This window comes from Vipera berus, assembly GCF_964194415.1.
Source record: "Vipera berus genome assembly, chromosome: 8".
Classification (NCBI taxonomy): Eukaryota; Metazoa; Chordata; class Lepidosauria; order Squamata; family Viperidae; genus Vipera; species Vipera berus.
Window position 1 is genome coordinate 1,185,657 of NC_138211.1, and position 15,663 is coordinate 1,201,319.

Here is a 15,663-nt window from a genome sequence, read left to right on the forward strand (position 1 = left end):
CTACCCCCTAGGCCTGTTCAGGGATGCAGATTCTAAGAGAAAAGGGGATTCGGAGGAGATGTGGGCTCCGTCACACCTGTCAGGGTATCCTTACACCGAATGTAGCTTTTCCCAAGATCACATATGGCTGCAGAGGGCAGGCGTGAGATAGGGAAAATAAAAAGTACAGTAACGATGTGCAGTAGTCAAGATTTTATCTAAATCACCTTTCCCCCCTCAAATGCTAACTCTAAGATCCATTATCTCTTACCCATCTTGAGAACTTCTTGGATGTCCTTCCCTCAGGTTCCTTGTGAAGTTCCTTGAAGAGGAAATTCTAGATCCACCTTGTTTATCCCCATTTACTTAAGGAGGGGCAGAGTTCTAGGTTTCGGTCTCCCTATTCAACATTAGAACTGTGCTTCACCTCTTTTTCCTTTGAAGGCTACACGGTCATCCTGCACCAACAAATATACGAAGGCACAACACGGAGTTCCTCAACTCGGTGAACTCCAGAACTTCTAGGACTGAGACTACCAGAACTGGGAATTCTCTGAATTGCAGTCTGAACCCGTATAATTGGGGAAGGATTGCCTTGTCTTGGAAACTTCGTATCTCACACTTTCCCATCCCTAATTTATCTGTGCTGCTTCAGCAACCTGCCCTAGGCTTTTTCTCCAACAGTCAAAACACTGCTGAGTAAAAAACCAGCAGTGACACCTTCAAACGCTCCCTTAACATCACCAGGAATTTATTTTTGGCCAGCTCTCTGTGAATGCAGTTGTGACAAGCAATTGACCGTCAACACAGCCATTATTTCTAACCATGATGAGAATGTTGGATTAGCCAAAGGGGAAAGGGCACTTGCGTCATGCTGGCAGCATTCCCTGTTCCTGAAGTTCTAATCATTCCTTTTCGGACTGGGATCAATATCTGAAGAGGCGACACCTGGACTTGGTCAGGGAAGAGACAGACACTGCTCCGTGTCCCATGTGCCGTCATTCAGCTGATCAGAAACGGAAGAGGAGGAAGGAGGCAACCCACTCAGGGGAACAGAATGTTATTTCCCCTAAATGTAGAAAGCAAAGATGACTGTTCCTCCATCCTGACTGGGCAGTATCTTTGGACTGGACCATCCTATGTCCAGGTCTTGAGGTCTAGCCAGCCCTTCCCATCCTGGGACCCACCCGGTACATTGGAGCACAATTCCCAGGAGTGTTTGTCATTTAAGATTCAACTACAATCTCCACAGGAGGTTTGAAGCGGCTTTTAAACCAGCAGGTTGCCAAAGAGATAAAGCAGTCTAAAAAAGAGCCGTTGAAATCCAGGTTTGTTCAGCAACTGGGGTTTCCATTTTAATGTAATGCAATCACATTCCTGGGAAGACACTTTATGTGTGTGCATGTGTGTGTATGTGTGTGCACACGTGCACCATTATTCAAACCTTGGTGACTCACAGGTGAATATGTGAAGTTGTTCAGTTGCTGTAGTAGTGATACCCACACACTCGTCTCTGCCCCCTTTCCCTCCATGGTGATGCTTGCACTGGTTGCTACCCATAACACAAACTTGAATTAATTTTATGAGTGACAGTCTAAGGACTTGGGTGTCGGAAAAACCATGTCTTTTTGAAGCAAGACCATGATTACCTATCCTGATTGCTGATGAGAAGTAACAGAATAACAGAGTTCAGAAGGGACTTTGGGGGTCTTCTTGTCCAAACCTCTGCACAAGGAGGAAACCCTATACCATTCCAGACAAATGGCTCTTCTCCAACATCTTCTTAAAAACCTCCAGTGTTGGAGCACTCACAACATCTGGAAGCAAATTGTTCTAACTGTCAGGGAATTCTTCTTAATTACAGGTTGCTTCTCTCCTTGATTAGTTTCCATCCATTGCTTCTTCTCCTGCCTTCAAGTGTTTGGGAGAATAGCTTCTTTGTGGAAGGGCCTCAAATATTGGAACACAAGTATTATGTCATCCTTTCTTTTCTCTAGACTAGCCATATCTAATTCCTGCAATGTTCTTTATAATCAAGGGAAACTAAAGAAGGAAGGAGACATGTTGTCTGCTTTCCATGTGGTTTTTGCCATAATCACCTACAGAAGCAATATCTGCTCTCTGACAGACCATAAAGTTTCCTGAATGATCTTTCAATTAATGTCAAATGTGCAGCAAAATAGATTTGGGGGGAAAAGAGAGAGAGAGGGGAAGGAGAATGGGGGCAGCAGAATTTTATCCTGGCCTGGACCTCTTCCTGGGCCACGTTGCAGCACCCAGGCTACTTGTGAGACTGGCTCCCTCTTCCCACAAACGGAAGCCTCTCTCCCCCCCACATTATGTCTCCAGTGGAAAGCCTGCAAAATACGCCAATGGGATCAGTTATCAGGCACTAAGATTCACAGTGCTAGGCTCCCCCCCCCCTGATAAAGTAATAATTCCAAAGCAACTTCCCGAATTGCAATTTATTCCACTAGTAAAACATCGAGAAGGTAAATCACAAAGGGGATAATCACTTCTTTTCTTTCTTGTAAATCATGCCAGGTTTGAGAAATGAACGCTTTCTTTACATGCTGGAATCTGCATTTTGTACTTCCTTGGCAAGGCTGGAGAGACAGGAGGAGGAACTGTACTTTGCCTAAATGCAAAACCATCAATTTGATTAAAAATCTGGGGCAGGTCAGCACCTGCAAAGAGGCCCCTGGAGACCCCCAGCCCTCTCCTTGCCTTGCAGCCTGGGAAAAGTGAGCTCAGCAGCTTCCTCGGGGCTCAGCAGCTGATCCCCTTCTCTGTCCTGTAGTTTGGCTCCATATCTGCTCTGGGAGCAAGTCTTCTTGGGAAAGAAAGTCATGACCCCCCAACACCTCCCCCCCATCTTTTGCAGATCCTGAAACTATGGATCTTGGCACCATTCTCCACCATCCCAGGGAGAATGTCACCATCCTGTCAGAACTAATCCTTCCATCTCCCTCCACCATCTGGTCAGAACTGATGGAGCTTCTTGGATGAGAAGTGAAATGTCTTCTTCCTGAAGGAAAAAAAAACAGTCCAGTTGCCAAAGGGGTGAAAAGGGGCATCTTTGAGACAACCATGACCTGGATGACTGAGAATCTGCATGGAAAAGGAGGAGTTTTCATAAAATGGAAGGGCAACCAGCTTGAGAAAACCTTACCAAGAAAGCTTCAGGGGATTCATCCAGGACTCAAGCCTGACTTAGAATCGTGGAGTCAAAGGGCTGGAAGAGGACTTGGACATCTTCCGGTCCAGCCCAAGGCAGGAGTCCTTATTCCATCTCAGATAAATGGTTGTCCAATCTTTTCTCGAAAATCTCCAGCAATGGAGCACCCACAACTCCAGGAAGAAAATTGTTTCTTCGATTAATCATTTATCAATCACTGATTAATCAAGACTTGAAGGCTCCCCAACTCTAGTGGGAAGGTTTGGGGACAGCCACTTGGAGAAGCAGTGGCAGGTGGGAATGGGTGGGGGCAGGATGATTCCTAATCCCAACAGAAAAGGGTCCCATCTCTTGAAACTCAAGACCACCCAGGCACCCAACTGGGCCATCCACGTCCAGACCAGCCATGAATCACAAATCTCCCAAGCTAGACATTTGCTGTCCCCCCCCCCACACACACACATTCTATCCTTAACAACTGAACTGATTAGAATGAAACTTTGACTTGATTAGTGATTATTGTCTCTGCATGATAGTTGCATGGAGGCTCCCTCATTTTCAGCTTTTGTTTCTTAAGAAAGACGGCTGGGCATCTTGTCCGCTGATTTACAGCTCGGATTCCCTGTTCCATATTCATCTGCGTTGTTTCCCTCCATTTCCTTTCCTTTTTTTCAGGAGCAAAGCTGGCATCGTTGCAGGCATTCTTCTTTCCCTCCCAGGCATCTATAAAACTTTACGCATCTTTTCTTTCACCAGATAGAAATTAAGTCTTTAGATTTCTGTTTTTGACTCCCATATTTTGCTTTTCTATGTTTTGCCTTGTCTTGTTACTTGATTTTTTTAAAATACAACATACCTCCCGTCTTACCACTGAGAGAGCTGATGCAGAAAATATAACAATGTTACATGTGTACTTCAAGAAAGGTGATCCTCATTATTTCTAATTAGCTGAAGATAGCTGCTGAACCCACTCCAAGTGCTGTTTTATTTACATGTTAGGGTTACGTTAAGTGGAATGGGGGAGCCAGCCATGATTAGTCGAAGTGAAATCACTTGGAAAACAGTCATCACTCGTCTCCTGCCTGCCGTGATCAGGGTTTTCCTTCTTGTCCCAGGGTAAAAGATTTTGTAAACAACAGCTGAATGTTTATCTCCAGTGGGGGAGCTTCCCATCTCATGCTGAGCTGGATCTTTGCAACTGGAAAGTCTCTCTCTCTCTCTCTCTCTCTCTCTCTCTCTCTCTCTCTCTCTCTCTCTCTCTCTCTCTCTCTCTCTCTCTCTCTCTCTCTCTCTTTCTCACTTTCTCTCTCTCTCCCTTTCTCTTTCTCCCTCCTCTAGACCCTAGATCTCGATATTATCCACCATTAGACACCTTCTGTTTGTTTCATTGGTCAAAAGAGACACAGGCAAACTGCAAGGATGGGCAGCCACCTTCCTCTCTGACTGCATTCAGAGCATAAACTGGATTCAGAAATAAACTGAATCCTAGATTTTTGCAGTGCTGAATCTGGACAACAGCCAACTTGGTTCCATGCCACTTTGGATTCCATGCCACTCCTCAGGAAGACGATAAAAGTCCCAATGTTAGTTTTCCGAAGCTTCCAAGAGCATCTTCCTGCGTGGCCACCTTTGCTGCGTGGCCAGTGGACTCAGCTGGATGCCAGGCAGTGAGTGAGGCACCTTCCTCCATTCCTCCATTGCCCACCACTAGAGACCAAGAAAGCCCCTGAGATGGACCTTCTTCTCCACCCCAGAAGCAGCTCTTGGTCAATAGGGGTTGCTCTGGCTTAGAGGCAAATTCTGGCAAAGGCTTCATGTTTCCGAACCAGGAAGTCGGTAACGTGCTGCATCACTCCGTGGCCGAAGGAAAATGACAAGAGCCAAATCAGCAAGGGAGGATCTTAATTCCCCAGCTAAACTCATTCCGTTAATGAGAAAGACCGGAGATGCAAAGTTCTCCACTGTGATGCCAGGATCATCGCTCTGTGGAAGCTCAGAGCTCAGCATCCTCCACCCGCCCGCAAAATATTTAGACTGGGGACCGATTCCCCCCCCCTCGTTCTGCTCTCGGAATGGGCTCAGATGTGGAACATTTCAATCACAGCCTCTTTATTAAATAATAACTGATATTTACTTACTGTCTCTTTATCCTCCAAGCTCCTAAAACTTGGCAAACTTTAATTAATAGCTGTTTTAATAGTTAAATAACCTTCAGAATGGTTTTTCATTTACTTGGCCCCCTCTGAAATGAAGTCATAATGATTTGAGTCAAGTGATAAAAACACAACATATGGCAGAATGTTTGCAGGTTATTAATGAGAGACGCCAACCAGCAGGAGCAGAAGAGATTTTATTCTTCACATTCCTCTGCTGAGCGGATATGCTGGGACTCGAAAGGGAGCCGTTATCCCTTTATGGTTTCTGCATGGAGTCTCCAGTCTATCCGCATCTCCACTGATGCCCGTTTCAACCCAGGTCTGATTCAGCAGGGATCCTTGAAAATCTGGTCATCGGATCTCTCCCTGATTCCTTGCCTGGAAGGAGGGTTCCTTCTACCGTGTTCTCCTCTCTAAAGTTTTGTGGTTTTAAGGCAAACTCTTGGGTTTTTTAAGGCACATAATAAAGCTATACAAATTTTAGTAACCGGTATTCAGTGGAAGTCATGCTCTAAGATCTGAAAAAGAGGCAAATAGATGCATTCTGGTTTTTGAATTATTTAATTTCTGTTTATTTAATACCTCTGCTTTTATGACATTTGTAAGCCACTCCGAGTCACCTGACAATGAGACGGGCGGCATATAAATTTAATAAAGAAAAAAATAAAAATTCTGGGATTCGAAATCCCAATGCTTTTCCTCCTCCAAACTCTTTGGACGTGCACCCCGCCCCTCTTTGCTGGATTCCCTGGCTGGCTTCTGTGGCTTCCATTCTTACATGGGCGACGTTCGAGTCTTCAGCTTTGGGAGACTTTCAGAGAGAAATTTGTTCCCCTCCAGACAATGGAGTAGAAAGTCTCGTCTGTCCTCATCGTGTTTTGCTTTGCATGGGGACATTTTTTAGAGGCTCCTGCCTGATGCTTGTAAGCTAGCCAGAGTCACTTTTCGTGAAAGGGATGGCCATACAAATTTGATTTTAAAAAACCAATACAAACTAGTGAAAAAATAACTAAACAAAATAAATACACTCCTGCATTCAGTTCTGCTCACCACAATATAATTATTATTTTTTTGAGATTCTGGAAAGAGTGCAGAGAAGAGCAACAAATATGATTAGGGGAATGGAGGCTAAAACATAAGAAGAACAGTTGCAGGAATTGGGTATGTCTAGCTTAATGAAAAGAAGGACTGGGGTGACATGATAGCAGCCTTCCAATATCTGAGGGGCTGCCCCAAAGAAGAGGAGGGGGTCAAGCTATTGTCCAAAGCCCCTTAAGGCAAAATGAGAAGTAATGGATGGAAACTAATCAAGGAGAGAAGCAACCTGGAACTAACAGTGAGAACAATTAACCCATGGAACAGCTTCCCTTCAGAAGTTGTGGGTGTCCAACACTGGAGGTTTTAAGAAAAAACTGGACAACCATTGTCTGGAATGGTATAGTGTCTCTTGCTTGAGCAGAGGGTTGGACTAGAAGATCTCCAAGGACCCTCCCAACTCTGTTATTCTATGTCCCATTTTCTATATTCTAGTGATGCTAAGGAAGCTCATCAGAACATTATTTCAATGCATAACTATAAAAGCTAAGGGTTTGAGGAATCATTCTGCAGCATTTCTCTCTTTTGCAAGAAGCATCCATCATCTATACCTCTCTGCTGCCAGAGCCACCTTTGGGGCACCATCTCCTTTGGTGCCACTTTTTATATGAATTGCACCCATAAAAGCTTACTAGTTTGGTTCTTTTGAGATTCTGCTGCTCCTTTTCCTTCCCCACCCATTCCACCTTCTTACCAACCGAAGGTATTTGTCTCAGCCTGGGAGTCTTCAACGTGTCCACAGAATGTGGGGCAGGACTGCCATTGATTTATCTCCCGATGCCATCTTTACCATCTGTTTTTATATTGCTTTCAGCACAAGATAAGTGGTTCCCAGATATTGCCGAGCTTGGGAGATTGCAAAGTTCATGAGCTTGCACAATTTATGATAAGGCAGAAAATTGTCTTAGTGCATCATTCATAGAAGCAACATCCAGAACAAATGGTAGACTCCAGATGTTTCCTTCTGTTCAGAAAGTTTTGAAAGTTGCTAAATTACCAGCTGCCCAATGATTTAAGGGTCTAGCACCAATTAACTTGTTTCACATTTAGATGTGTGGCAATTAGGAAACTCTTCCTGTCCTTTTTCTGCTAAACACACCCAACAAAGTTGGTCAAGGCCTTTCAGTTTTGCAGAGAAACCTCCTGGAGCTGATGGCAGACTTCAGCTGGCCCTTTCTCAATGTCATAAAGTATTTGCCAGGCGGTGTAATTAATTTGGAGTCTATGTGTGGAGCCACCTTTTGCAGGGCGTCTACCATACATCATGACATCACTTCTTGCCCTCTAGTTCTGAGCTGGTTTGGTGATCTCCTTGCCTCCTTCTCCAAGTTTCTTCGAATGCGGCTCCTATGGCGGTGTACTGATTCTTCTTTAACCAAGTTCTTCCTTCCTTTATCTCCTCAGCCTGCTTACTACCTAATGCTGCTTTATGTAACTCTTGGATTCTCAGGATAATTTTGCAAAATGCAACCAGATTTCTCGGCTACAGTATGATGTAATTTCTCCTGATATCTTGTATTAATTGGACACTGTAAAATATTCCAGAAATTCACTGATGCCCTTGAGCTACAATCATGTTTATTTCCATAACTCTTTGATAAAATATTTGTCTTCGCCCTGAATAATTTGCCAAAAAAAAAAAAAGCAAGGAGGGATTGGGAAAAAGAAAGAAAAGGCAAAATTAGAAGAATCTATTATTCATACATGCTTTTCTTTCAAGCATCCCACGTGAAGAACACAGATTCCTCTCTCCTGAATTTGTTACGGCTTTCATGAAATGTGCCACCATAGATACTTGCCTTAAAAACAACAACAACAACCAAATTACATAGTGGCAATATTTATATTTAAAGGAGGCAGAAACCAATCATTTTTTGGAACCCAGAGGATGCGAGAGGCTTCTTTGAAGACATTGATGCAGTCCCAAGTTGTTACTGTAGAGGGAAAAAGGATTTACATCCTGGGATTTTTTTAAAAAATGTGTCGATAGAGAAGAACTTGCAGGTTGTCCTTCTGATGGGCATCAGAGCCATCTTCGGATGCCGCTTCTCCTTAGGAGGCACAAGGCAGGCTCTCCTCCAGGAAGCACCACTTCAGAGCTTATTTCCTGTCTGTAATTGTCCTCCCTCAGTCTGGAAACCTAGGAGGCCAAATTTCTCATGGCTTGTTTGCAACTGGACACCGATAAGTCATAAATTGCAATTGCACACCCGGAAGTCACCCATTTATTAAATGTTGCACACCACCAAGAGTCACCATGTGTGAGTTGGGTGGCTATATATTGTAAATTTAATAAATAAATAAATAAATAAATAAATAAATAAATAAATAAATAAATAAATAAATAAATAAATAAATAACTCCTAGGACCCCGGTTTCCTAATGACCATGTGCATCAGGGAGAGACTCTGAAAGGACACCCCCTCCCCCTCTGTCAAGGTAGAGTTTCCTTGGGCGGGGTGGGGGACAGGAGGCTAAGAGGCCACAGACAGAATTAGGAAGGCCCAAGGTACTTTCATAGCAAATCCAGTTTAAACTTAAGGAACAATCAAAGTCTTTCTTGAGTTGATGTTTGGGAAATCAAAATTAAACTTGGAATAAAGTTAGAAGGAATGGATTGAGGTGATCAGCCTTGAAAGAAGGGTTGAGAAACTGTCTTTTGTTGTGTTGTTGTTGTTGTTTTGTAACTCTGGCTGTGTTTTTATTCATTTATTCAAATTATACCATGTCTTGCCACTTCAACAAGTCTCCTCTGTCTGTTTGATCACCCCTTAATGTCCAGGCTGTCCTCCCCCTGCAAATTCGAGATGTGTCCTTCAACACCTCCCCCACCCCCCACCCCAACATAGGTAGTGCCTTAAAGGAAACCTGGATTAAAGAGGGTGGTTCCTTTATCAAATTTAGGAGGGCTTTTTAAGAGAAACGCCCTTGACATTCAATGCAGCATTTGACTCTGTTTTACTAGGCTCCCTCCAGGGATTCTCAGCCCACCTCCCTGCCTCTGAGGTTCCTGGAAGGGATGCTGTGGCTATTATAGCCCAGAGGTCAGTCTAGTGATTCTTCCTTGACCAGGGTCCCTGGGCTCCAAAGAGGAGTGGGCTGCAGAAAATGTCTATTTTTCAAGCAGCTTCAACGGCTATTTCTTAGGAGATGGGAGGAAATCCACCCCCGCCCCCTCCCTGTCTTTCATTAGACAAACAAATTCAGAATCCAGACAAGAATGGAGTCTACAGATTTTTACAAGTGAAAGATAAAATTAGCTGTTGAAAAGAGCTAATCCAATTCGATTAGTTGCTTTCAGACTCCAGTGCCTTTTCATTTGGCCTGCTCGATCGGTATCTTGATTAGATAAGCTTGAATTGGCCGTGTGGTGGTGGTGATGGGGGGGGGGGATGAGATGGAAGGCTGCAACCGTGAGTGCCATCCAAAGGAGCACCACCCCCCCCAGTCGCTCTGCCTTCCCAAAGTGGCTCCCCCTGGCAGGCCTTGCTCCCGCCTGGAGATAATTTCATTTAGCCTTGGCACTTTGGCAATAGACTTAAGTAAACACAGATCACCACTTTAATTAGCCTATACATAAATAATGGAGTGCTGGATTAGCTCAAAGTATGCGAGCATCAACCCCAGGTGTTGCTCTGAAGTCAGCCACCAGCACGCAGCTTTTTTTCCTGCACGTCTGCATACATTTAAGAAGGCTGCGATAGGTTTAATTGATTCGCGGGCTTCATTATTCTGTCTTTTACATTTGCCGTTGAATGAAAGGTGCCTTTTATGTGCAGAATAAAAGACGGTTATCTTAGAAGAGAGATTCCCGTTGCTCTTGTAGCATACAACAACTGTGGCAAGAATGGGGGAGCACATTCCGCCTGTATCCTGGGCCCCACCCGTGTTGGTTGCCTGAGGTTCCAGGGGAAATTTTAAGGGATGGTGTCCAGCATTTATGGGTTGGGTCCAGATTGCCTCCAGGACTGCATCTTCCCATTGCAGCTGGCCCAACCTCTGCCCCCACATTGGTGTGAGCAATAGACAGCTCCCTGTTTCTGGAGGTCAGGCTGGATGATCTTCAGAGGTGCTGTTTGTGGGGCAGCACTGGCTCAGGAATAGCCTCCAGCTCAAGATCCAGTTAGCTCTTTTCTTGGTTACCTTCTGGAAGAAGCTGAAAACACCCATCTGAGTTGAGATGTCAGTTGTTGGGGCTCGTATATTTCATGCTTTGGGATTGTAGTTTGTTGCTTTGTTCTCAATGTATTTTCATCTTATTTGTAAGCAGCCAAGAGTCTGATGGCTCAGTGGCTCAGTGGGTTAGGACGCTGAGCTTGTCGATCAGAAGGTCGGCAGTTTGGCGGGTCGAATCCCGAGTGCCGCGTAACAGAGTGAGCGCCTGTTACTTGTCCCAGCTTCTGCCCACCTAGCAGTTCGAAAGCACGTAAAAATGCAAGTAGAAAAATAGGGACCGCTACGGTGGGAAGGTAACAGCGTTCCGTACGCCTTTGGCGTCTAGTCATGCCGGCCACATGACCACGGAGATGTCCTCGGACAAGCGCTGGCTCTTCGGCTTTGAAACGGAGATGAGCCCCGGCCCCTAGAGTCGGAAACGACTACCACGCATGTGCGGGGGAACCTTTACCTTTACCTTTTAAGAGTCTGATTAAATTGCAGCTGGCAGAGAACAACCAACCAAAGGCTTTAAAAAGTAATAAAAGCTAACTATATACTCATTAAATGAAATAGTTTTTTCCCTACTAAGTGCCCATCAGGGGTGGTCGGGGGAGAACCCACAGCTTAAGAAATGGGTGTGAGTATTCTGTGTGTTGGCTAGAGGTTGAAATGCTTAATAAAATGTAAATAAATAGCACAGTCACTATTAATTAATACAGAAAAAAATGGATGCTAAGATTGTACGCTCCATGAAAGATGATGCTCACATTTTCTTCTCAGTCACCAATCATCACATGTGGAAGACTCAGGGACAGCGTGCTCTGATTCCTCCTGTCGTGGAAGATGAGCTGTCTCCGAAAGGATTTTATCCACTCAATCCTAACCTAAGCAGCTTGGCCAAAATACATTGCATGCCCACCGAACGACTGATCTCCTGATCAGAGCATGTCTTAGTTGCAGCTCTCCATCCCCCTCTAACAGATGATAATGATGTGACTCAGTTCACAATCAGGTCAAATGAATAATGGACATAATTAATGTGATTAAAAGCTAGGAATAAGTCTTTTCCTCTTTCCAGATGAAGAGCTGTTGACCCCAAGAACTTTGCTTCATTCCTGCCAGCCTGTGAGGAGAAACAGGAAACAGAAAAGCCCAGTTAGGTGCACGTTGGTAGAAAAGATGTCCAGAGAATAAATAACATCAAAATAAATGTGAGATTAAACTAGAGAAGTACCTTTTTCACGCAAATTGAAGGCATCCCGTTATAATCTGTATAAAAATAGAAGCTTCATCCATCCAGACCCAGGATGGTGGAATTTCTACAGGGACTGGTTTTGAAGTACAGCCAGGATGTCCTCAGGGTGAAGCTCATCCATGAGACCACTTAAGCTTTGACTCCAAAGCACAAAGGCCCTGCTGCTATCACACATGTGGCTGTAGCCTTGAACCCAGAAATTCTGCTTTGGGGCTTAAGAACATGGCCAATTGAGTGGAGCTGCTGGGGAGACTGGTCCTTAAGCTCAAAAGTGGACTTAGACTCAAATGCCTCCTAGTTGATGTTGCATCTTCTATATTTTATTTTTGAAGATCAACAATGGCCATATTATACCTCGCTCTGCATTCCCTGAGGCTTCTTCAGGACAAAGGTTTTCTCAAAAGGAAGCCTTGAGCCCTGAGTGGCCAGCTAAGGCACAAAGCAGAGATGAATGGCCTGAAGTCTTAGCGTTGCCCAAAGGCTTTGAAAATGCCAGAGACTTTCCGAAAATTGTCCTCAGATTGTAATATATAATGTTGTAGAAGGGGAAGGATATTTAAATGCAAGAGGAGAAGTCATGTGAATTGTGTTACTTTAGTTTCGTTGCAATTATGCTGCTGTTCTTTGGATGAAGCCCCTGGACACTACTCAAAGGATAAGTGTACCCCTCATCCAAAACCAGGTTGTGTGCTTCCATTGTAAAGCTGGGTTGTGTAGGCAGAAATGCCAGCGGCTTCCATTGTAACAGACCAATAACTATTCTAAACAGGAGGCCTTGGTCTTCTCTAGAAAGGCCTTCAAATCTCCAAGTAGTTGAAAGATCAATGGGAGGCTTACTGAGAGGTCAAAGCTTTTAAGTATCTAGGTGTCCATTTTCAATCTTCTACCTGCTGGACTAACCCGGTGGATGTCAGAGCTCAAAGATCACCCCCCGCAAGCATTAAATACAAAAGCCAAACATGATAGAAAGGATGACCCAGCAGCAATTAAATTACACAAAGTTCAGGGTCTGATATTATTTGGTGCTCAGTTTTTGCAGCTTTAAGGATGCCACAGACTCATCAAAGGATGTCCGTGGTCCTGGATCTTCCTGGTTCTAATCACCACACTGGCTCACAAGGTCCTCCTTGACTTGTGGATTCACAAGCAGTTCTTAATTTGTACTGAGAACTGAGTTTTGTTGGACCGACTTTAGATTCCAGTTTGGATGCCTCGACCGATTTTATTGTCCAGTGACAGAGATTTCCTGCTCTGCAAACTATTGGGAAACTTCACCAGCTTTAGAGTGGGACATGAATTCTGATTCAGAGCCATTTAAAAAGGTTTGCAGAGGAAGTTGGCTGAAACTCAAAGAATGCATCAGCTGCTAGGTCTATATATGGTTAGCAACATACTACTTCGTACTACCAGCCATGCTGCTAAGAAAAATAATGATGTTAGAGGCAAGCTCGCTTAACACATTGCTACATAATGAAGCCTCCCACCTAAAGCATTTGCATTTTTAAAAAATTTAAACATGCAGCTCTCTGTTTGTCACAAACAGTGGGGCGGGGGAGAGAGGTGGAGGGAAAGGGGCTGAAGTTGAAGAACAATCTTTCCTGGGTTTGGGAATTCCACCAGAAAAGAGGGTTTTTTTTTGCCAGTAAATGTGACCTGTTGAAGAAAACAACAACTCAATCTCTTTTAATCTTGCACCCCCTCGCCTCACCCCCCCCCCCGCTTTTGTTCCTTCTACACACGCAGCACTGATTCTTTCCTTAATGAATTAATATTTCTCTGACTGAGGGCTGTGGAGACAGCTTTGCCTCTTTTCTGTCCACTTTGGTTTGCATATAAATTAGTGTTATGATATGCATTAATTAGCATATCCTCCAGTACACAAGGAAGATGAATAGATAGGTATGCTCAGGATGGCTCAAAATAGTTTCCCCCACCCCTCCAAAAATTACACTTATTTAAGAAGACTGGGCAAATGTGATACACGGAGAATTCAATCATAATTCTTTTTAAAGAGAGATGGAAAATAGCTCGTCCTACCCATCCAGGAAGCCTATCACGCCATCTCTCTGGTGGCATGAAATATGCCGGGGCCCCTGCAGGGTTGACAAGGGGTAAAAAGGAACTTTTCTTGAACAACAGAATAACAGAGTTGGAAGCGACCTCGGAGGTCTTCTAGTCCAACCCCCTGCTCAGATAGGAAACCATACGCCATTCTGGACAAATGGCTGTCCCATATCTTCTTTAAAACCTCCAGTGATGGAGTACTCCTGAAGACAAACCATTTTGCTGATTAATTGTTCTAATGTCAGGAAATTAGTTCTACCTTGCTTTTCTCCTTGATTAGTTTCCATCCGTTGCTTCTTGTCCTGCCTCTATTGGGTCGTGTTACTGGTTGCCTCAGAAAGATAGAGACTCCATTAAGCCAGCTCTAACTCTCACTTTTTCTGTGTGAGGCAGTTTTTTCTGGGTTGTCAGGCTGGGTGGTCTCCTTTGATGACCTCACCCCCCAGCCCCCCTCTGTTGATGGTAAGCCAGATCTGAAAGTTCCCACGTAGAGTTGGCATTTTTCTCTTCTCCTGGGCCCTCTCTACTGGTCATCTTGCCTAATGTCCAATAAAGTTCAAATTCATTGTTTTGATAACAGTTCTAAGGTTTGGTGCCTCTTTGGTGGGTGTTCACATTCTGTTCCCCTGCCTGTGTCCTCGGATCATTCAACCATTGTCTCTGGTTGGCACTTCCAGTTCCTGTCATCCCCCCTCCCTGTATCCCTCCTTCTCCCCTCCCTGTTTTATGGCAGGCTGCCATCAAAGCGAAACAGGCCTGAAACCGAGTGATGGCAGGTCTGGCAGAGGCTCCCTGGGGACCCTCGGGAGCTGAGTAGGACTTTCTGGCTTGGGAGAGGAGAAGCAAAGAGCCAGCTTCACAAAGCCACCTCATCTCCTCGGTTGGCCCCGTACCCGCTTCCCAAGCAGGGCACATCTAAGGAGGACTTCATCACTCGCTCGCTCTCTGCCTAGCTTGCCAGCCACCCCAGCCAGTATGCACCCCCGACAACAACATCTTGACGGACAAGAGTTCCCACAGTGCCAAAGATCTCAGCTAGGCCAGCATCGTGGCCGTGCAGAAAAGGAGCCAAGGAAGAAAGTGTGGAAACAGCTGTGATATGGAAACAGAAAAGACCTTTTGAAATTCCCATGGCATCAAGGGGGGGCAGCTCCACCTCCTTTATTTATAACTGATGAATCTTGACCTTTATGTGAAGCTTTGGGAAATTGCAACTTTATTTCGGCTTCCACTGCTGACTCCCCTCTCTTCCAAAGGTTCCCCCCCCCTTTGATGAGGGTGAAGCAGTTCACAAAGGATATTACAGTGACAGCAGCGGGTGGGGGGAGGAAAGGGAGGGGGGCAGAAAGGTTGAACTGCCTGCAGGTGATCTATACGAACCCAGGCCCATTACAGAAAGGCATAAAGTAATGCAGAAAAGGTATTTTTCAGCCAATGTGCTGACGCAGCTTCCTTTTTGTTTCTTATCTCAAAATGATGCATGAATTATCTCCAGCCAGAGCCTGAAATTCATATTATGGACTGCCTCCTTACATGTTTTATTTGGGCTGTAAAATGGCACCTTATTATTCCTTGCTTCTGGGCTGCTTTTAATGAAACTATGATTTGGAAGTGAAAGATTTATTGCATTTTGAGCGAGGGATCAGTGTCTCGGTGCTGGGGAAGAGGCGGCCGGAAGGAGGAAGCCAGAAGGAGAATGTGCAGAGAAGGCTCCTTTGAGGTGTCTGCCGTACCATCCGCTCTCTTTGGAAAGAACCCCAAAATATTCCGAGGCTTTC